This window comes from Rhinatrema bivittatum, chromosome 6 (genome assembly GCF_901001135.1).
Source record: "Rhinatrema bivittatum chromosome 6, aRhiBiv1.1, whole genome shotgun sequence".
Taxonomy (NCBI): domain Eukaryota; kingdom Metazoa; phylum Chordata; class Amphibia; order Gymnophiona; family Rhinatrematidae; genus Rhinatrema; species Rhinatrema bivittatum.
The window spans coordinates 185,228,278-185,252,044 of record NC_042620.1 but is presented as its reverse complement, the minus strand read 5'-3'; the positions used below and the strand labels follow the sequence as shown (position 1 = coordinate 185,252,044).

The window sequence follows — 23,767 nt, the reverse complement described above, 5'->3', positions numbered from 1 at the left end:
TGTGGCTTGGCTGCACATTTTACTTACTGTATCACGCGTCCAAATGCCGGCTAAAAGTGCACTCCACTGGAGCACACTGTACTGTATCGGTCTGATAGTATTATATATACACACCCTGGAAGAAATGATGTGATGTCTTTATTCCTCAGAGTTCTCTATCATCACTTCTTATCTGAGACTAATCAAGACTGTAAAACTCTGTTCCATAAAGCTAAGACAACAGGGGACACCGAGGAAACAATTTAATCATGTGTAGTGTCCTTCATTTTCAGCTTAAACTGATTTTTACCCATAAATTCTCAGATTTTTCCTAAAGTTACAATATGTTTAAACCAATTTTCACCCTAATTTTAGGCTGATTAAAGAGCAGCTCCACAGCTTCAGATGTAGTATTTCAAAGCAGTGGCCCTCCAGGTACTGCTGATGTGGCATTTCAAGTCACACCTTCCCCTCCCTTCAGGCAGCAAATTACCTGCTGCTTGGTGTCACTAATGCAGCATTTGAAGCACCCACCAGAAGCACTTCCTGGCAGGTTCCCTGGCCCTGCACAAAATCAGAATTGAACAGGAGCCTCATTAAGCATGCTGCCAAAGGAGAGAAGAAAAGCCTGGAGCTACAATGGCGGGAGGGGAGGGGGGGGGGTTGATTCTCAGGGGTGTGGGAAGAGAAAGGCACATGCTAGGCAGGGGATGGAGGTAGAGATACGGTTGCTGCTAAGTGGATGAGTGGAAGAATCTGCTTAATACTGCTCTATTGTCCTGGCCTCTGTCCACCAAAATAAACTGATAATTATCCAGAAAACTGTCACTTTTTTTTTTTTTTTTTTTTTTTTTTTTTACTGATTTTCTCCTTTTTTTGTTCTTGACTTAACACTGGCAAATTTCCAGGAAAAAGTAAAAAAATTAAAACCAAAAATGAAGGTCCTTAATCATGTGAGAACTTTTAACTTTCTTGTAATATAAACCAACTCTGCCACAACAATTTTGACCATGGGGTGGAAACAGGGCTCTCTCTAGATTCCCCATTCATACCAAGTCAGTCAGCAGGTATCATAGAGGTGTGCACACATTTTTTTTCGTCCCAGTTTCATTATTGGTTTGGGGGTGGGCTATTTCGGTTCACCTCCAGATCAGAAATTTTTTTTTCATTGCCAATTTCCTTAAAACAAACAAATAAATAAAAATCCCAACCCAAACCCGCCCCAACCCTTCAAATTTAATTAAATACAACGCCCCAAACTTTCCCGACCACCCCCAAGACCCACCGAAAGTCCCTGGTGGTCCAGTGGAGGGCCCGGAAGCAATCTCCGCTCTCAGGCCATCGGCCGCCAGTAATCAAAATGGCGCTGGAAGCCCTTTGCCCTTACCATGTGACAGGGGCTATCGATGACATACTGGGGGCTCCAAAACTCCTCCTGCTAATGTTTTTCATTATTATTATTAAACCCGCTGATAAGGGTGGAGCTACTGTCATTATGGACAGCAGTGTGTATCAACAAGAAATTCATCGACAATTGGATGATTGCAAGTTTTACCGTATACTTTCAGTAGATCCTACCACTGCTCTCAGGAATCAGATTCAACAATTATTACATGTAGCATCTCAAGCTGCTTTTTTGACTTCAAAGGAATTAAGATTTTTAAATGTCGCATTTCCCAGGACACCAGTCAGATATGGGGTACCCAAGGTACACAAAACCTTGGCAAATCCCCCTTGTCGACCTATAGTATCTGCTAATGGTTCTCTTTTAGAACCATTAGCCAAATTTCTTGATCATTTTTTACAACCTGCTGTAAGTACCTCCAAGTCATATATACAAGATACTTCACACATGTTGCAGAAACTCATGGATATGCCTCCAGTACCTAATGAGGCAATTTTAAGTCAGCTTGGATGTCGAAGCACTCTATACAAATGTGCCTCAAGAGGAAGCACTGACACTGGGGAGAGAAGTGTTGACTAATCGGATGTGTCCTCAACGCATCCCTACTGAGTTTTTTATGTCACTCCTGGAATTAGTTCTGTTTAATAATTACTTTTCATACCAACAAGAATACTACTTACAGATTCATGGGGTGGCTATGGGGTCTCCAGTAGCCCCTGACATCGCTAATTTGTATGTCTCTAAATTCGAGGAAACAGTCATATACCCTTCTAATTTTTTTTAATTTGTCACACAGTGGTCGAGATATATAGACAATGTTTTCTTCATCTGGAATGGCACTGAAAGTCAACTTTTTGAGTTTCATTCATGGCTTAACACCACCAGTGTACACTTAAAATTTTCCATGACATTTGAGAGAGAAAAATTGTCATTTCTGGATAACGTAATCTCCAAGAAATCACGCATGATTCACACATCCCTCTTTAGGAAACCTACTGACAGAAACAACCTCCTTAAATTTGAAAGTCATCACCCTAGACCAGAGGTCAGGAACCTATGGCTCGTGAGCCAGATGTGGCTCTTTTGATGGCTGCATCTGGCTCACAGACAATCTTTAATAAAAAAGTAAAAATCTGACAAACCCCCCCACCCTCCTGATGCCCCCCAAGACCTCCAAAATTAATTTACTACAAACCCCCCCCAAGACCTGCCAAAAGTCCCTGGTGGTCCAGCAGGGGTCCAGGAGTGGTCCAGGAGCGATCTCCTGGACTTGGGCTGTCGGCTGCCAGTAGTCAAAATGGCGCCGATGGCCCTTTGCCCTCACTATGTCACTGGGGTCGACCAATGGCGGCGGTAGCCCCCGTGACATAGTAAGGTCAAAGGGCCGTCAGCTGCCAGTAAGCAAAATGGCATCGACGGCCAAAACCCCCCACTCAAGAGAGTGGGGGTTTTTGTTAGATTTTTACTTTTTTATTAAAGATTTGTCTGTGAGCCCTGGACCCCCGCTGGACCACCAGGGACTTTTGGCAGGTCTTGGGGGGGGGGTCAGGAGGGTGGGGGGTTGTAGTAAATTAATTTGGTAGGTCTTGGGGGGGGGGGGTCGGGGGGTTGTAGTTAGTATGGCTCTCACGGAATTACATTTTAAAATATGTGGCGTTCATGGCTCTCTCAGCCAAAAAGGTTCCCGACCCCTGCCCTAGACGGTTTAAGGAAGGCCTCCCAGTGGGACAGTTCTTCTATATTCGGAGAATTTGTTCCGATCGACAGGATTTCTTATGAAAAGTGAAGTATTGAGCGATAGAATTCGGGAGAGAGGATACCCTGCAAGTACCATTAAGAGGGCCTTTAAAAGGGCCAAATACTCTGCCCGTGAAGATCTTCTACAATATAGGAGTAAAAAACAGATTTCTAATTTGGTCTGTGTATTGGAACATACAAATCTTACTCAACTGATCAGACAGTCAATCCGTCGTAATTGGCACGTTTTAAGCCCGCACAAGATCTTTGAAACACCGCCCATGTTTGCATACAGTAGAGGGACGAATATCAAACAGCAGGTGGTACGAGCCACACAACAGATTGACCATCAACGTGGTCCACCGGGTCAAACCAAGTGTGGGAATTGTGGTTTTTGTGCTCAAGCCATTACAGGAATAGAATGGCAAAATCCAAACACTCATGTGAAAATTATTCGGAAACATCCTGTAGACTGCAACTCCGACTTTGTGATTTATGGACTCATATGTCCATGTCACAAGATCTACATTGGTCGGACCAAACGCAAAATTAGGATCCGCTTGATTGAACACAGGAGTAGGATTAAAAACCTGGACTTAAAAGCCCCTGTTGTACAGCACTGTGCCACACATCAACATAACTTTGAACAATTTCAGTGGCTCATTATAGATCAGGTCACCCAATCGTGGCGGGGTGGTGATAGACTATCTGCTTTAAATTTGAAGGAAAATCAATGGATCCACCGTCTACATTCTGTGGAACCCAAAGTTCTCAATGAAAAAATTGTGTGGTATACCCTTATTTGATAACTCCACGATTGTTTTTTTGCTTACATATCAGGAATATCCATGTTTGTTTCCTCTACACTTCATTTCACTTTACCAGTAGTGACATCTAAATTTTCATCTCTACATACTTCTCATAGTATGGGAATTTTTCTTCGTCACCATCCCCGGATGACACATCCAAGATGGAGTCTGGTGATGCAGATGCCCTTATTTGGATCATCTTTGGGTCGTTCCCCGAATAAGAAATATTCAAGATGGCGTCTGATGACGCCCATATCCTTTTTTGGATAGTTTGCAATCCAAGATGGCGTTGTTGATGACGTAGACGCCCTATTATGCACACATCCACTATTTTGGCAGGCCCTTGTAACCTTTAAATGTCAGCGTCTTCATTCAAACATCGCTGCTGACAGATGACTCACGGCAAGGCGACACACTGATCACCAGCATAGCAGAAGTTAGTTTTTTATGTGGGCCAGGTAAATTTTGGTACGAGTTCTCATCATTGGGATCCTTTTGTCATTTGTTATGCACCATTGTTTGTTTGTTTGTAGAGCCATGCTGAGACGCTAAATTTAATTTAATGCAATTTATCCCACGTTCTCTTACCCCTTTATTCCCTTGTTAACATGTTTTATCTGTTCCATGTAAAGCGCCATGCATGGCGTATATTTGCGTTACACTGTGAACCGATGTGATATCCTGGATGAATGTCGGTATATAAAAATTTTAAATAAATAAAATAAATAAATAAATTCACAGCCAGATAAGAGTGTTTCTCTCGCATGTAAGTGTTTCCTCATTGAATAGCCATGTTTCAGATAATATCAGTGGGACTTTTATACACTTCTCATTTAAATGTATTTATACCATCTACAGCTATTGGGCCGGCAAGACTCACATCTGACCCCCTGAAGAAGGAGACTCTCTCCAAAACACTGAGTGTCGGTACAGCGTCAGATTCACCCACCCAGCCACATAACACTAAAGCTCTCTAATGTGAAAATTGGACTGGAGAGTGCAGTAAGATAAGTGCATACAGACAGTACAGCTTCAGACACAGAAGCGTTCCTAAAAAAAAACAGCTCACAGTGACCAATGATTAAAAAAGGCCCTTGCCACTGAAAGCTTGATTAAGCCTGTAGCCTTTGGGCACTACATATGAGGTCACTGAGTCTTTACTCCAAACATTTCCCACTAATACATTTTACAGGATGTATATTATTACAGTACTTATTTCCTGTTTTTTGTGGATTCCATAATTTTTGTAATGTTTTTCATTCAGCATTAAAAAAGGGCAGAACCCCCTCCAACCTAATCAAAATAAAAACTAAATTCAAGCAAAGCCAATTCATTCATTGGCTCAAAACCAGAATATTTGGCCTATCGTACAGTTACATGGAGCCTTTTTTGCTTAACTTTTTGTTTTAAATGTTCCCAAATTCCTTCTTTGCATTTGTTTGGAGATTCCAGTAGTGGCTAACAAAAGATAATTTTCAAAGCCATTTCCGTGAGTAAAAAACATTTACATGCAAACACTGTACTCCTGTAACATATGCTTTCAGTCAAATTTAGGGTATGTGTTCCCAGGAGAATGTTGGGCAGGATTAGAAAATAATGTGCATGGCTTGTTCTTTCAAGTGTATACAAATTAATTAAAAAAAACAAAAAAAACAAACAACTATCTGCACAAAAAGCAGGTACAAATATCCATGGGTACTCTGTACCAACAGCAAGTTTCAAAGTGAAAAATATGCATGTACTCTCTCTCTCTCTCTCTCTCTGAAACTTGATACAAAGTCCATACCGTAGGTAAAAAGTACACACAGACTTTGCCCCAAAGTGGAAAGTTTGAAAATTGCCTCCACACGGGCCGATACAGTACAGTGCGCTCCGTTAACCCGCATTTGGACATACTTATTCAGTAAGGGGTAATAGCGCGCCGAAAACGCGCGTCCAACCCCCCCCCCGAAACTAATAGCGCCCATAACATGCAAATGCATGTTGATGGCCCTATTAGTTATGCCCACGTGATTCAGAAAGTAAAATGTGCAGCCAAGCCACACATTTTACTTTCAGAAATTAGCGCCTACCCAAAGGTAGGCATTAATTTCTCTCGGGACCGGGAAAGTGCACAGAAAAGCAGTAAAAACTGCTTTTCTGTGCACCCTCTGACTTAATATCATGGCGATATTAAGTCGAAGGTCCCAAAAGTTAAAAAAAAGTTAAAAAAAAAATTTTGAAATCAGCCCGCGGCTTGAAAACCGGACGCTCAATTTTGCCGGCGTCTGGTTTCCAAACCCATGGCTGTCAGCAGGTTTGAGAACAGACGCCGGCAAAATTGAGCGTCGGCTGTCAAACCCGCTGACAGCTACCGCTCCTGTCAAAAAAGAGGTGCTAGGGACGCGCTAGTGTCCCTAGCGCCTCTTTTTACCGCGGGCCCTAATTTAAATAAATTAATTTACTGAATCGCACGCACAGGAGAGCGCAAGAGAGAATCTTAAAAGAAAACCATAACCTCTTTCTTGGACAATATTTTTAAAGTACCTGCAACAAGGAGTAATATGCATTACATTTTAACTAATTGCTGCTGAAATTCTGTAAGCAGCTATCTTATACCTCTAGAAACAGCCATTTTATCAAAAGTGTCACAAATGAACTCATACTTAGTAGATCCAGTTAGTGAACATTGTTTATGATACCACAAACATCTCACTCAGCATTCAATCCCACTCCATGTGAGCTAGTTGGTGACATTATTTAGAATATGGTTGCTCCAAGCGGTTCAGAAGCAGCAGGATATATAATTTACCAAATGTTGATTTCTCACTAATTTTGAGCATTACTTCTTTGTATGCATTCTTTTGAAATATTCTACAGTATGCAGTGGGTACAGTTTAATTTTAACTCAAATAATATACAATTTAGTCCAAAATAAAGAAAATAAGCATAATTAAAACTCTCAGCTAATCCATTTACAGATGAAGTAAACATGCTAATCTGCACACAGAGGAGCAAAAAAAAAAAAAAAAAATGCTTTTAGAATGCCATCTGGCTTCTCATATCTTCTGTTGCTGGGTGCTATTCTGTATAGCATTTTAATTTGTATTCTTTCTGTTTTAGAGGTTGAGAAAGAGACACTACTTGTAAAGCTAATGGTCTGTAACATTTGTGTGCAGCCAATAAAAGTGTTCCATATGCTTTCTCTAGTTACTGAACAGATCTGGGATTGAGAACCATATGAACACCAAAATATCATTCATGTACTGCTAAAAGCTTTTTAATTTAAGAAATGAGACACAATACTGAATATCACCAGAATCCTGGACCTGGTTCTCCTTTCTAAGTATGTTTTTCTCTTCTTTTTTTAACCACTTTATGACTTATTTTGGCAACATACAAATTGTCATATTTATTTATAATTATTTATAACCCACATCCTCCAAAGTTTGGGGCAGGTTACATAAAAACATTCATAAAATCCAAATTGACAACTACTAATTAAAACACAAATAGGAGAATCCTTAGGAAAAACTCTTGTCAGAAGAATGTTAAGGAAGGTCCTAGGAGTCTGTGCTGGTGTTTATTAAGTGATCATATGCGCTGTTAAAGAGAAAGGTTTTAAGGGTTTTATGGAATCCCTTAGGGTCTTTGATATTGCGCATATTTGTAAGTAATGCGTTGCATAGTGTTGAGCCCTCTCTCAGGAGAGGGCATATAAAGCAAAACTGACTTATGTGAAAGTGCAAGACTGTCATTGGGACTTTACTACATTCTTTCTAGTCATTCCCACAGATCCAGTTTTTGGCATAAAATAACCAGCTTTCTTGTTAAGATGCTAGGCCAAAACATATATTGTGTAGCAGAGGCTGTTCTGTTGATGATGTTTCTCGATTACAGATTAAAAGTAAGGAGGCGGGGGGAGTTATTTGTTAGGGGAAAAAGGCACATTGTTAGCTTGGACAGAAACTTCACCACCTTCTTTCTGGAACTGGAGGAATTTATTGCACAACTTGAAGCAAATGGGGAATCTTGTCAGTAAAACTTTATTAAACAAAAATCTTTTATGAATACTTGGGAAATGTATATTCAAAGACCCTCTATGAGAGTTTTAGTGAGATTTTACATTGTTAGGCAGGAAAGAGTACTGTTCATAGTGGTTTTTTGTAACTTGGAAAATTTAAAGTAATATTAATGAAGTGAGAACTTAAAAAGTTTGACAGCAATCTGTTAAAGGTTTGGGGGGTTAAGTGGTGGTATGGGGATGTCAAAATGGCTTAGATTGTAAATCTAAGCAATATACATTGTTCAAAGTGTTGGGGAAAAAAAACAGAAAATGTAAAAATAAAGCAGAGTTGCTTACCTGTAACAGGTGTTCTCAGAGGACAGCAGGATGTCAGTCATCATCCAACAGAGCCTAGCACGGAACTTTGATCTCAAAGATTCTAGAGCTTTCAGACTGCTCTACTGAGCATGTGCAGCTGTGGTCACTTCTGTGCCCCCTAGGCAGAGCCCCTCAGTCCATGATATGGCTAATACATAGAGAAACCAACTCCCAGGGGAGGCGGGAGGGAATTCTGAGGACTGACATCCTCCTGTCCTAGGAGAACACCTGTTACAGGTAAGCAACTCTGCTTTCTCTGAGGACAAGCAGGATAGCAGTCCTCACATGGGTAAATCCCAAGTTACAGACAGCCCAACAAGAAAAAACTGGGGAAACCCCATAGTGCAGAAGGTACCACCTTTCTCCCTATTGTTTTTGAGGCAGCCGACCCATAATGGTTGGATTCTACATCTCAAAGAAACCCATAGTATAGACAGACAAAAACCCTGATGCACAGCATAAGTGCCTTAGACAGGGGTGCAATGCAAACTCAAGGCGTGACGTCTACCTTGCTGCACAAAAAGTAATGAGGTCAGAGATTTCATATTGCTAACTCTGTTTAGCACCAGTAAGCCTAGGTCCTCCTATACAGGAAAGTGCACAAATAACCAACTAAAAGAAAGAACTCTTGGACAAAGACTGCATAGATTTTCTTTGGTGTCAAAAGACAAACTGTAGCTAGAGAGACTTCCACAAAGAAAACTGCAGTTCACTAGTATCTGAAGATTAGATTGTATTTGCATAGTTACGCCCAATGTTTGGCCAATAAGAACAATAGGTATAGAATCCAAGCACTGCCTTGGAAGAAGCAGTGGCAAAAAGCATTCGGATTTGAGGCAGACCCCACCTGCTGAACTACAAGAAAAGACCCAGATTGGATGGTGGAAAGAAACATGCCAAGGCATGAAAAGGCTACCCCTCTAATGGGAGCACCATGTAAATAACCAGAGTACGGATGGAAAGCTGTGACAGAAGCTCACTCAGGCTAGAAACTACCATGACAGGCAGCCCAGGCAAAAAGGAAGCATCTTGGTCAATGGAAGTATGAAAAGCCAATAACATGGAAAGGATGGTGTACCTGTCCCTGAAGTTATATGCTAAGATACACCAAATTGTACCATGGCTTCTCCCTTGAGATACCTATGGAAAGTCAGAAGTAATGAAGAATACAATGAGGCAGACCCTGGGGCTGCAGGTTAATAAAGAAATAGCCTCTAAGCTACAGAAATCAATGTTGGGCAACATCCCAACTATTCTAACTCCACCGATCCTGTCAGGGAGTTACTACAGAAGCTGACTCAGTCCATAGGGCATATCTCCTCTCAGGGTGAGAACATTTTGAGGAAGAAGTCCAGAAACCTCTCTGCTGAGAGCACGAAAACAGGAATGCTTTAAGAGTCAGCTCCTGTAGAACCCAGACTGCTTATTGACCTGGGAACCCTGAGGGTACCAGATCAGGTTCAGTCTGACTAGTAGAACAGACTGCATGCTCATCAATTGGGCATAGGTATCAAAAGCCTTATTGCCCAAGATAACTCATGGCACATGAAACTGAAAGAACATCTGCATGGACAAGGACCATCCTTGTCAGTGTATGAACATTCCCACTGACAGGGTTACCTCCAAAAGAGGAAATGACAACCCTTAAGTGTCTGCACAAGGGTGTGGGGTCTCTTTTGTGAGAGCTTTCATCCCCTGATACATGCAGCCATGTATATGGCGAGTTGCCTGAACGTAATAAGCCCTTTAGGTTGCAAGAAGGATAAAACCCTCTTCTCAGAGGAAAAGTACCAGTCAGATGCAACACTGATGGGCAAGTGATGATGGATGTTGTGCCCAGCAGGCATCAAAAAAGGTACTCCCTCCATGCAGGAGAAATCCTCATCTGTTGCAGGAGAGTGGGTTTCCAAGAAAGGAAATCCCTACATTGCGGGCCCCGCCCCTCCCCCCTAGTCCAGGAGAGCTCCCTGCCTGCCACAAGGCATCTCCTCTGAGCAATAGTGTAACTGTAGAATGCATGCTCTTCTCCAGCAGACTCTCAGATCAAGTAAGGAACAAAAAATGGCTGCCACTCAAAGGCAAAGTCCACTCGGAGAATGGGGAGTGGAAGCAACCCCTTTGGAGCAGAAAAATAAGATGCGGAGAGGGAACCTACTAAGGTCAATTCTTGAAAGCCAATAGCAAAATCTCCCATCCCTGAAGGGAAGGGAGAGTGCAACAGTAAACGGGTCATCCCAGATCCTGGAAACCCCCTACTCTCCACTCCAAAGTGGGGCACAGTCACCATCCTATGAGGTTTCATTGGTGACATAACCAGTCACTGGTGGCTGCCTATGGCCACCATGGTAACAAGGCACAGGGTTGCCAGCAAAAACAGTCCAGTAGACCCCCGCTGCTTTTTCCCCCCTCAGCTCCCCATAGGGGTCTCGCAAGGAGTTGTACTGACTCATGTAGATGGAGCATCCGGCTGGAGCAACAAACCTTCACTAGATTGTGTCTGGAGGTTTCTGCACAAAGGGTAACTTGAATGTAAGCCAATATGAGAGGGTACCCATAAAAGCATGGCCATTCCCCATGGGGAAAATATCCAAATATCACCACCTTGGTATCCACCCAAAATGCAGAGTGAATAGGAGTGTATTCTCACAACTATATCCCAGTGCATCGACAACTGCAGTTCATAAGCCTATAACAACTTCCAAAAGAAAATTTACACTAGAGGTCACCAAGAAGCAGTTGTGATTATACACCTAATGTCCACCCTATAACTGCAGTGCCCTGCACCTATGTAGTGGCTACAAACTGCCAATGAAAGCACATATGGACCAAATATCACAGCACCTATTGGCCTGGATCAGCCGCAAAACTTCCAGTATTGGTGGCGGTGAACTGCACAAGTGCAAACTATGGAGAAGTGTGTGGTGGTGCCGTCCCCCAACTGTTACATAGCACCCCATGATGCCAGACATGAAGGCACTAGATGGTGCCCATGGTGCCATCTGTTGATGGTCCCCTGAAGACAAATAGTAACTGTTCGATAGTGGGAACAGCATCCAGGGTGGCTACAGTCCCTACATGTCCACCATAACATGAATGGCATCAACGGCAACAAAGCCGTCAATGGAATCGAGGCACTCCAAGGTGCAGACAGTGTTGTTGTTGTCCAGGGGTGCCCATGGTGCTCAAAGGTCTAGACGACTCCAACCTCTATCAACTGCATCCACTGCCTCCCATAGAGGCAGCAGTGTTCACAGTACTTGATGACAATGGTGCCCTGGTGGCCCAATGACCTCATGGTGCCAGACGACACTCCACGATGTTGACTGTGCCCATGGTATCGACAGTGCTCAATGGCAGCCATGGGGGTTCTACAATATTAAGGGCATCCATGGGGCTCAATAGCGTTGAGGGCATCAACACCCTTGGTCAATGGTATCCATGGCACTCGATAGCACCTATGGTGCTCATTGGCACTGACAGTGCTCGACTGTGGCCATGCTGCTTTATGATGCTCCCGGCACTTGATGGCATCCATCTTGTACTACGGTGACCATGGTGCTAGATGGCATCAAGGGCTTTATGGCACTTGATGGTGTCAATGACACTCAATTGTGCTGACAGCATACATGGCAGTCAATGACGCCCATGGTGCTCGACGGCATCAAAGACATTCATAGCGCTCGACAGCGTTGAGGATGTCACCAACAGCATCCATGCGCTTTATGGCATCCATGGTGTGAGACAGCATCAAGGGTGCCCATGGTGTCAAAGGCTTCTCTGGTACTTTATGCCCACGGTGCTCGATGATGTACATGGTGCTTGATGGTATAGAGTGTATCCACAGCACTTGATGGCATCCATGGAACTCACCAGATCTACAGCGTCCATAGTGCTTCAGTGTCTGACCAACAGTGTTCTGGCACCAATGGTGCAGCAGCAAAGCTGAATACCCATGCTCACCCTCTTTCCCAAAGAGATGCATTGTACGACCAAGCTGACATGTAGAAGGGGAGGCTATGTCATCCAGGGCTCCAGAGATAAATATTAACTTGGGCCCTTGGAGACTAGTTCCCAGGAGTGTAGAGAGTATGAACTCTCCTCCCCATGGGAACGGTCCGCTCCTAGCCTCCTTCACTGCCTGAGCCTCCATCGATGCCCAGCAGTTAGAGGAAACTTCCTGGAATTCCTGTCCAGATGGGAACTCAGGCAAGTCCCCAGGTCAGAGACCTACTTGGAACACATATAGACTGCATTCTGCTAGTCCCTTGAATCACCTGAGGCACAAAACAGACAAATTAAAGGCGAGGATAACACAAATAAGCTGTAGATGCAGAATTATTTATAAAAGAGAACCACTTGCCAGGCTGCACAGTGCACTAGGCCCACCATGCAGCCAGCAGAAAGGCTTGAAAGGGGAGAAGGAAAAAAAAATAGTCAAAGGTATAAAAGGAAAAAAAGAAAACAAAGGCCTGATAGAAAAAACAGCTGCTGCAGCTCTACATTTGTCACAGCAGTAGCTGTGAGGGAGAGAGCAAAGCGGATACCACAACCACACATTTCCACAGAAAAACAAAGTCTGAGGGACTCTGTCTAGGGGGCAGAGAGGGGACTACAGCTGCACATGCTCAGTAGGGCATGCTGAAAGCTCTAGAATTTGAGATCAAAGCTCCATGCTCAGCTCCATCGAATAATGTCACCCAAACGTGAGGATGACATCCTGCTTGTTCTCGGGGAATTGGTATGGTGTTGCTTGATGTACGTAAGAAACAAATGCAGTTCAAAATAAATTGTTATATCAGTATAGTTTCCTGTTTCTAGATATTCTAGATTTCCTGTATCTAGAGATTCTAGATCAGGAATCTCAACCTGTGTTCATAGCAATAACCAATCTGATGATATGAGCAGGGAGAACAAAGTAGTAACAGAACACAAAACAAAACAAACAAACAAAAAAACAATGAAGACTGATAAGATAATGACATGCAAGTCCTAGCTCAGTCACTCCAGTATCTAAGGAATACATTAAAAGTCTGAAAACGAATTGGGGCTTGAAAATATATTAAACTTATCCTTCAGAAAAACTTTCCCATTATAGCTGCAAGGCTGCGTATGACTGGTAAGCAAGCACATACATATAAAATACTCCATTTCCTTTGTTACATTTTGCAGACAAGTTGTAAATTCAGATGAACTGTTAGAGTGGAAGGAGAAATTACTACTTACCTGATAATTTCCTTTTCTTTAGTACAGACAGGTAAATCAAAAATCAGTGGGTTATGCACCTCTACCAGCAGATGGAGCAAAGCTGACATCAAGGTATATACATACCCCCTGAATTGACATCAGCCTGCCAGTATTCTCTGCAAAAGCCAACTATGGACAAACTAACAAAAACTTGATTATTAAACAACTATTCCAGTACTCAGTAAACAGGAAACCATTGAGCTCAGACAAGGAGTGCAATAGTAGTAGTCTAGGGACTGGATTGACATTTACCAGTACTCCCTGGAACACGCAGCCATGCAGGAGGACCATAGCACAACCATTCGGCAGTCAAGGGTGGGAAGGTGGATCCACCTGTCCATACTAAAGAAAAGGAAATTATCAGGAAAGTAGTAATTTCTTCTCTCTTAGCATTCACATAGGTGGATCCAGAACAGTGCATGAGACTGCGCACAGACCAGTCAAAACTGCATGTACGAAGGCTGCGTCCTCCTGGGCCTGCACATCAAGGACATAATGCCTGGAAAAGGTATGCAGCTCAGAAAATCTCAATGGGAGACGACAATCTAATCTCTGCCCATGATACTGTTTGAGCCCTAGTGGAATAAGCCCTAACCGGACTAGGCAATGGCTGTTCAGCATCCACATACGCGGTCGTGAGAACATCTTGAATCTAGCGGCTAATATAGCTCGAGATGCCAGTTCACTCTGTTTACTCCCACTATGAAATATGAACAGCCGGTCCTTCTTCCTGAGAGGTTCAGAAACCTCCAAATACCTCAAGATATGCCTCTTAAATTTCAAGCATCGTAACAGGTGATTTGCTTCTGCATATTTCTCTGTCCACAGACGACAGGGAAATTGACTGATTCAAATGAAAATCTGAGACCACCTTTGGCAAAAAAAGATGGAACAGTAAATATCTGTACCCTCCCCAGAGCCTCTCTCAAAACAGCTCCCGGCAAGACAATGCCTGCAGGTTGGAGATTCTTCGTGAAGAACAAACTGCCACAAGTAACCTCAAGGACAGGCTATGCAGTGGTCAGAAGGTGGAACACGCCAAAAAATCCAAAACCAGATTAAAAGCCCACAAAGGTACTGGCAACTGCAGGGAAGGATGAATATGCTTCACACCTTTTAAGAAGCGAGTCACATCTGGATGAGCCAACAAGGGTCCAAAATTCACCTGACCTCGAAAACAGCTGAGAGCCGCCACCTGTACTTTCAATGAATTAAGGGCCAAAACTTTTTCAATCCACCCTCCTAAAACTCCAAAATGAGTGGGATTGTAACTGAACAAGGGAGGATCCCTCGATCCTTACACCAAGCCTCAAACACTCAAACTCGTACATAGGCTAAGGAAGTGGAGAATTTTCTTGCTCATAGCAAGGTGGCAATCACCACAGTAGAATACCCATGTTTCAAGCATCTGAGCCCTCTCAAGGGCCATACCGTAAGACAAAATCGAGTCAGATCTTTGTGAAGAACAGGGCCCTGTCGTAGCAGATCCCTGTGAACCAGTAATCGGATAGGAGGGTCCATCAGGTGCCTTTGTAGATCTGCATACTATGGCCTCCTGAACCAATCTAGTACCATCAGAAGTACCATCCTTGTGTAACTTTCGATCCTCCGAATGATTCTGCCCAACATGGGTCACGGGGGAAAGGCATATAGGAGCTTGCCCACGGGCCACTCCTGAATGGGGGCATCATAGAAACATAGAAAATGACGGCAGAAGAAGACCAATCGGCCCATCCAGTCTGCCCAGCAAGCTTCACACTTCTTTTTTCTCATACTCATCTGTTTCTCTTGGCTCTTAGTAACCTTAGGTTCTATTTCCCTTTCACCCCCACCATTAATGTAGAGAGCAGTGATGGAACTGCTTCCAAGTGAAATATTAAGTTTGATTAGTTGGTTAAGCGGCAGCATAGCTCTCTGCCATTGAAGCAGAGATATGCGTGAAGTATTAGTTTTACTTCTCCCCTGCCGTTGAAGCAGAGAGCAATGCTGGATATGCGTGAAGTATTAGTTTTTCTTCTCCCCTGCCGTTGAAGCAGAGAGCTATGCTGGATATGCATTGAAAGTGAAGTATGCCTTGAAGATCACATTAACTATCATCTAATATTGAAATGCCTAATAATTGGTAATTGAATAAGCCTAATAATTGGTAATACCTATAGCCCATGAACCCATCCCTGTTTTTTTGTTTTTTTAATTTGGAGATGGCAGCCCTCCATCCTTCCGCTCCATGTAGGTGGAACACCAACCACTGGCATCCCGCTCTGTGAATGCCTCTGTGGCTACTGCTGCTCCGTGCAGTGTTTTGCTGCCTCCTCTTTAGACGCTTCCTCTAGACCTGATGGATCCACAGTGTTTATCCCACGCCCCTTTGAAGTCCTTCGCAGTTTTGGACTTCACCACTTCCTCTGGAAGGGCATTCCAGGCATCCACCACTCTCTCCGTGAAGAAATACTTCCTGACATTGGTTCTTAGTCTTTCTCCTTGGAGCCTCAGCTCGTGACCTCTGGTTCTGCTGATTTTTTTCTGACGGAAAATGTTTGTCGTTGTCTTTGATCGTTAAAGTTTTTCAAGTATCTGAAAGTCTGAATCATATCACCCCTGCTCCTTTCCTCCAGGGTGTACATATTTGATTCTTCAATCTCTCCTCGTATGACATCCGATGAAGACCCTCCACCTTTCTGGTCGCCCTTCTCTGCACCGCTTCAATCTTGTCTCTGTCTCTTTGTAGATACGGTCTCCAGAACTGAACACAGTACTCCAGGTGAGGCCTCACCAAGGGCCTCACCTGGGGATAATCACTTCCCTTTTCTTACTCGATATTCCTCTCTCTATGCAGCCTAGCATTCTTCTGGCTTTTGCTATCGCCTTGTCGCATTGTTTCGTAGACTTCATATCATTAGACACTATAACCCCAAGGTCTCTCTCCTGCTCCGTGCACATCAGCCTTCCCCCCCCCCCCCCCCCCCCCCCCCCCCCCCATCGAATACAGTTCATTAGGATTTCCACTCCCCATATGCATGACTTTGCACTTCTTGGCATTGAATCTCAGCTGCCATATCTTCGACCACTCTTCCAGTTTCCTTAAATCCCGTCTCATTCCACTCCTTCCGGCGTGTCCACTCTGTTGCAGATCTTAGTGTCGTCCGCAAAAAGACAAATCTTACCTTCTATCCCGTCCGCAATGTCGCTCACAAAGATATTGAACAGGACCGGTCCCAACACCGATCCTTGCGGTACACCACTTAAAACCGCTCTCTCTTCAGAGAAAGTTCCATTTACCATCACACATTGTCTTCTGTCCGTCAACCAGTTTGCAATCCAGGTCACCACCTCGGCACTCACTCCTAGGCTTCTAGTTTTATTCACCAGTCTCCTATGCGGAACCGTATCAAAAGCTTTGCTGAAATCTAAGTAGATGACATCGAGCGCTCTTCCTCGATCCAATTCCTTGGTTACCCAGTCAAAAAAGTCAATCAGATTTGTCTGACAGGATCTTCCCCTGGTGAATCCATGCTGCCTCAGGTCCAGTAATTCTCCGGACTGTAGATAGTTCACTATTCTCTCTTTCAACAGTGACTCAATTACTTTTCCCACCACCGAAGTGAGGCTAACCGGTCTGTAGTTACCAGCCTCCTCTCTGTTCCCACTCTTGTGAAGCGGGACCACCACCGCTCTTCTCCAATCACTCGGCACCACTCCCATTTCTAGGGATCTATTGAACAGGTCCCACCCTTTGGAACTCCATGCCCCCTGACCTACGTACTGAAACCTCCACAGCTAAATTAAAAAAAAACCTAAAAACCTGGCTGTTCATACAGGCCTTTCCTTCCTCCATGAACTGCCCTCCTGCAACCACCTAAATCTTTCAGTACACCTCCTCTATCTTCCAGTATTCCTGCCATTTATAGCATCCCTCTCCTTCCCTTCCTCCTCCTCTCCTTACTTGCCCTCTGATCTTAACGCTATTGCAACCTAACTTTTGTATAATAATTTGTAAACTATCCAACCTTACCTTGCCAGTTACCGAAGTTACATATCCTCCCGTCTTTACCCCGCTTGCCTTCCTAGTTCCCATGCTGTAGTTAATTTTTTTTCTGTCTCCTCCCTTGTAAATACTATTTATGAGCTGTTAGATGTTTGCTGTTCCCTAGTTCATAGTTTACTGTTCCATGTAAAGGCAATGCCTAAAGTTTTTAGTTATCTGTGAACCGATACGATGTGCAAACGGTTGTCGGTATATAAAAGTTTCTAAATAAAATAAATAAATAAATAACAGGTCACACAGCGGACCCGCCAGCACATCTCTGAGCTCCCTCAGTATCCTTGGATGAATCCCATCAGGTCCCATGGCTTTGTCCACTTTCAGATTCTTTAGCTCTTCCCATACATTTTCTACTGTAAAAGGGTTTTCGTCTATTCTACTTCCTTCCAGTTTCTTGTTGTGTAGGGATGGTCCTTCTCCAGGGTCTTCTTTAGTGAACACAGAACTGACGTATTCGTTTAATATATCTGCCATTTCTTCGTCTCTCTCCACACATTGATCTTTTCCACCTTTCAATTTCACTATACCGTTTTGAACTTTTCTCTTTTCACTGATGTCTCTGAAAAATGTTTTGTTACCATTCTTTATCTCCTTGGCAATCCTCTCTTCCACTTGACTTTTTTCCAACTTGATTAATTTCTTTGTCTCCCTCAGTTGAATCAAATATTGTTCTTTGTGCTCCTCCCTTTGGGATCTTTTATATTTCTTGAATGCTGTTCTTTTAGCCTTAATTTTGTCAGCCACCTCCTTTGAGAACCAGATAGATTTCATTTTTCTTTTGTTTTTCTTTACACTTCTAACATATAGAGTAGTTGCCTTGGTAATTGCTCCTTTTAGATTGGTCCACTGCTGATCCACATCTCTCTCGTTCTCCCAGCCTTTTAGTTCTTCCTCTAGGTATTTCCCCATTTCTTCAAAGTCTGTGTTTTTGAACTGTAAAACTCGGGTCTTTGTGCTTCTTTTCCATATTCTTTTAGTGATATTAAACCATACCGTTTGATGATCACTGGTGCCGAGGTGGGTGCCCACCTGGACATCAGAGACATTATCTCCATTAGTGAGCACTAAGTCTAGTATAGTTCCTTCTCTAGTGGGTTCCATTACCATTTGTTTGAACAAAGTTACTTGCAAGGCATCCACTATCGCTCTACTATTTTTAGATTCTGCAGATGGGATTTTCCAGTCTACATCTGGCATATTAAAGTCACCAACGATCACCACTTCTTCCTTCTTTCCTATCTTAAGGATGTCTTCAACCAGGTCTCTGTCCAGCTCTTCCTTTTGGTTTGGAGGCTTGTAAACCACTCCAATATAAATGGACGCTCCGTCATCTTTTTTTAGGTCTACCCATAGTGCTTCTTCATTGCCCCAACTTCCTTGCAGCTCAGATGCTTGGATATTGTTTCTGACAAAGAGCCACACCACCCCCTTTTCTATCCACTCTGTCCTTCCTTAACAAGTTGTAGCCTGGTATTGCTGTATCCCAATCATGAGATTCTGTGAACCATGTTTCTGTGATAGCAACAATGTCCATTTGCCTCTGTCATTAGGGCCTGCAGATCTGGGATTTTATTTCCCAAACTATGAGCATTTGTGGTCATAGCTTTCCAGGTTCTCTCTTTAAGGTTATTGCTTTTCCTGGACTCCTTATGAGACTTTAGTTGAGATTTGTTATTCACTTCACTCTTACCTTTTGCAGTATTGCCACTGATGACAGAGTCATCCATCTCAATTTGCTTTATCCTTTGGTTATGGATCTTAAAATTCTGCATGCAATGTTTTTTTTTCCTCTTTTCTGGTAACACAATGTTTTTCTCTAGAACTTCTTCAGTTATTAATATAGGGAAGGCTTTTTGTTCTTGTTGCACTTGATACTGTGTGTGTCTCCTTGTCACAGGTCTAATTCTACCTGAGCCCACTGTAATCCTGGTTTTTAATGAATTCCTTAATGACCTGTTTGAGTGGGGGGGGGTATACTTGTTGGCTGCCCATCTGTCAAGAATGGTTGACTGTGGGACACATGTGTTATCCTACCTGAGCCTACTGTATTTCTTTTTATAGACTCCTGGTTATTCTGTGGTATTGGGGAATTATTTATTTATTTATTTATTTTATTTAAGTTTTTTTATATACCAACATTCAAGACAATAGTCCCATCATGCTGGTTCACATGAAACAGGAGTGCAAAATAAACTTAAACTTGAACAAATAGTGTGGAAAAAGCAGTTACATTTAACAAGGAAAAATAGAACTTGGAGTAAGAAGGAAAAGGAAGACCAGATAATTACATATATTTTCTGAATTATTTTCTGAGTAATGCAATGTAGGTGTAATACTTTTAATTGAAGCTAATTGAGCTTTAACCTCAGTCAGCTCCTTTTTCAAAGAAGAGAGTTGAGCACAGATTGGGCAAGCTCTAAGTTTCTAGATGCTTTCCCTCAGAATAAAGGCTCCACAGCAGTTACATTGGATAGTCCTCATTTTGGTAAATTTTTGATTGGTATTTCCTTTGCTGTTAACAATCTACTAATTTATCTTGTTGCTAATGTTAAGTTAGGCAATCTATATCAGAAAACAAACCCCAGGGGTGGGTGGGCAGAGGGGTAGGGTGGGAGGGAATCAAACAGTTTAACCTGGGACAAGCTGGATAGAGCAGGACACTTTCTGGAACTTTAATAGTCTATTAAATGATCCCTCAGCACTTATGTGCCAATATTAAACAGATTATTAAAGAATAGCTATACAATAAGAAAAATGCAGGTATACTGAATCTTTAAACAAACAATTAGCAAGGAATCAAAACAACTAATAAACAATACCAGACCCTTGAGAGAGGTATAAACAGAGCAGTTCTACTTAACAGAGAGCCCAGAGCACTTTTAGAAGGAATAGAGAAAGGAAACACAGGAGGTTTGTTCCCCCCCCCCCAGAGAGATCACCACAGATATTATGAATCACAGCTCTAGAAAGAAGGGATAAAGAGAGAATGTTTCCTATTACACAGAGCTCAGCGACTATGAATCAGAGCCAATCACCAATAGAGGAATAAAAAACAGTTCTATTATGCACAGATCTCTACTATATAATATCAATTTATCACAGCCTTATCTGCACAGGAAACAGAAGAATCCACTCCTGGGCTGGCACTAAGCAGTCTGAAATGTTACAGCCGGTTCACTAGTTAGGTTCCCCCAATCCTCTAAATTTGCCACACCCAATCTGGTTAAAACTGAATACCTTTAGGAACTTTCTAGTCCTTAGCTATTAAATGATCCCTCAGCACTTATGTGCCAATATTAAACAGATGATTAAAGAATAGCTATACAATAAGAAAAATGCAGGTATACTGAATCTTTAAACAAATGGGCATCAATGCCCAAGGACTTTTGGTTTCTCCTGCAACTGAAGAAGCAAGAAACCTTCGAATTCTGAGATGTCGCTAGATGGTCTAGATATGGAAGACTCCAGTGGTCCACTATGAGCTGGAACGCCTCGTTCTACAATTCCCATTCTCCTGGGTCCAGGCTACCTGGTGTTGGCTCTTACATTGTCTTTTCTAGCAATGTGGGAGGCTGAAATCTCCTTAAGATGCACTTCTGTCCATTCCATGAGTTGCGCTATTTCCTGTGACACTTGCTGGCTCTTGTTTCCTCCCTGGCGATTGATGTAAGCTACTGTCATGGCATTGTCTGATATTATCCAGACTGCTTGACCCTGCAATCGGTCCACAAATAGTAAGCATGCCAACCAGACAGCCTGTGCTCCAAAGAGACTCTTCTGTACTCCAGCGCTCTTGTGCGGTCAACGCCTGACAGTGCCCCCCCCCCCCCCCCCCAATCTGGAGGCTCACATCTGCCAGTCCAGTACCCATAGGGAAATCTGTCTTGATTTATGTCAAAGCAAACATCTAGGTACTCCAGTGTTTGGGATGGCTGCCGCTTCCTCTTGGCCAAGTTCACCACCCAGCCTAGTTCCTGCAATAAGCAGATCACCCTGCATGAGATCCGAAGGCTCTCTTCCAGGCTCTTGGCATGAATCAGTCATCCAAGTACAAGTGAACCAGAATGCCATCTTTTCTTAACACTGCCGCAACCACCACCATAACTTTGATAAAGGTTCTGGGCATGGTGGCTCCAACACAATGAAACATAGAAATTGCTGATGCTCCAGTCAGATGGGAATATGAAAGTATGCTTCTGACAAATCCAGTGACATCAGAAATTTTCCCAACTGTATTGCCATTATTACTGAGTGTAAGGTTTCCATTCGAAACAGAGTTACTCACAGATGACTGCTGACTCCTTTGAGATCTAGGATGGGGCAAATAGGAGCTTTCCTTCTTCGGCATAACGAAGTAAAAAATATTGGCCCATATTTTCTTGAGACCTGGGCATTGGGACTACAGCCCGCAGGCTGAGGAGTCTTGATAACGTACACTCCTCTGTTTGTCTCTTCTGTGGAGAGTTGAGTTGCATGGAGACACCATGAAGCATCCTGAGAAAATTTGATAAACTCCAGAACATAACTGTCTCTTATCACCTCCAGTGGTGGGCTCTTGACCCACCACTGATAAAATAGAGAGGTGCAACCCCAATCTTCTGTTCCCGTGGGTGGGTTGGCACACCTTCATTGATTGGCTCAGGGGGGCACCACTACCTGAGCCTGCACCACTTCTGGCTTGTTTGGGTGGCAAGAATGGAGTCCTGCACAAGGATCGAGTCCTCTGAGAAGCCACTCCTCTATAGGAATGAAAACATCTGAAACCTCTTGAATGACCTCTCGTACCAAAGGAGTGCAGCGTCTACTTCTTGTCCTCTGGCAAACTGAGGAATTTTGGCCTCACCCCACTTATTGGCCATTTCCTCCAGCTCACTCCCAAACAAGAGTGATCCTTTAAAGGGCAATTTAGTAAGACTAGAGTTTGAAATTGTATCAGCCGAACAATTCCTGAGCCATAGCTGATGTCTGGCCACTATTACCAAAGCCAGTCCTCTGGCCGAAGTGCAGACAAGGACACAGCCTGCATCTTCCAAAAGGTTGGCTACTAGTTCCATCACTGTCCTAAACTCACAACAGATTTGTTGACTTCTTGAGAGAAGAAAGAGCAAGCCACCAGGGAGCCACACAAAACTATCTGCAATCTCATTGCCCTTGCTTCAAAGGCTTGCTTAAGGATGGCCTCATGTCTTCTATTTGGGCATCCTTCAATGACGCTTCCCCTTCCATTGGAATAGTTGTGTGCTTGGTGATAGCATACACGAGTACATCCACTTTCAGAAAATGCAAGTGCTCCTTCGCAGCCGGATCCGAAGGGTGCAAGCCCCTTCGAAAGCTCGGTCTCCTTTAAGATTAGCTTCCGGGACACCCCATTCAAGATTATTAAATTCTTGAATAGCCTCCATAATAGGAAAGAAACATGACGCCTTACACAAAGAAGTCAAAATGGGATCTTTCTTTGGCTCAGACATGGAATCAGTCCCCAGTACTCCCAACATCTTCAGTGTCTGGGAAATCAGAGCCGGTAACGCATCTCTATGAAAGAAACGCAATATAGATCTAAATGGCTCCAGCTCAGGATGATTTTCTCCATAAGGATCAGTTTCATCATCCGTGCCATCGGGTTCCTATCGAAGCAACCCGCAGCAGGCCTAGACTTACTCCGACGCTTACCCGCAACACCAGGTGCAGTGGAGATCGGAATCACTATTAACTGGAGCCAACAACTGCACCTGAAGTAAATACTGCAGACCTTGAAAAACAAATTCCATCCAAGAAAAGGTAGACAGATCCAGATCAAAACCAGGGGGTGTTGCTACTGCACCCACTGAACTATCTTATCCCACTAAGGAACAAGTTAGGGGAGTCCCAATTCCAGGCAAAATCTCTGGCAACTCTTTTTCCATTCCCGCAATAACCTGGGAAGGACCCGGCTTAGCAAAATCAGATGGCGACAAGTCTACTTGAGCTTCAAATAGTACTGGCACAAATTAGAGGTAATGCCAGACTGAGATGGCTGCATATGGCAAGAAGTACACAGGGAAATGCGCTTAGGTTCCTTTGCTATTGGTGCCATAATAAATCACATCCTCAAAACTGACTCCAAGAAGAATGTGCGCCCAGCTGAACTGATCACTTGAAAAGGACTGGACACCCCAATGTATTCGATCAGCTGGATGCCCAATTTCTCA

At 43.3% G+C, this 23,767-nt stretch overlaps 1 protein-coding gene across 1 annotated transcript in view; it reads right to left on the bottom strand.

Annotated features, from left to right (window-relative positions):
• FAM117B (family with sequence similarity 117 member B) overlaps window positions 1–23,767 on the bottom strand; it is a 511,577-nt gene that overhangs the window by 83,321 nt on the left and 404,489 nt on the right. The window lies entirely within an intron of this gene.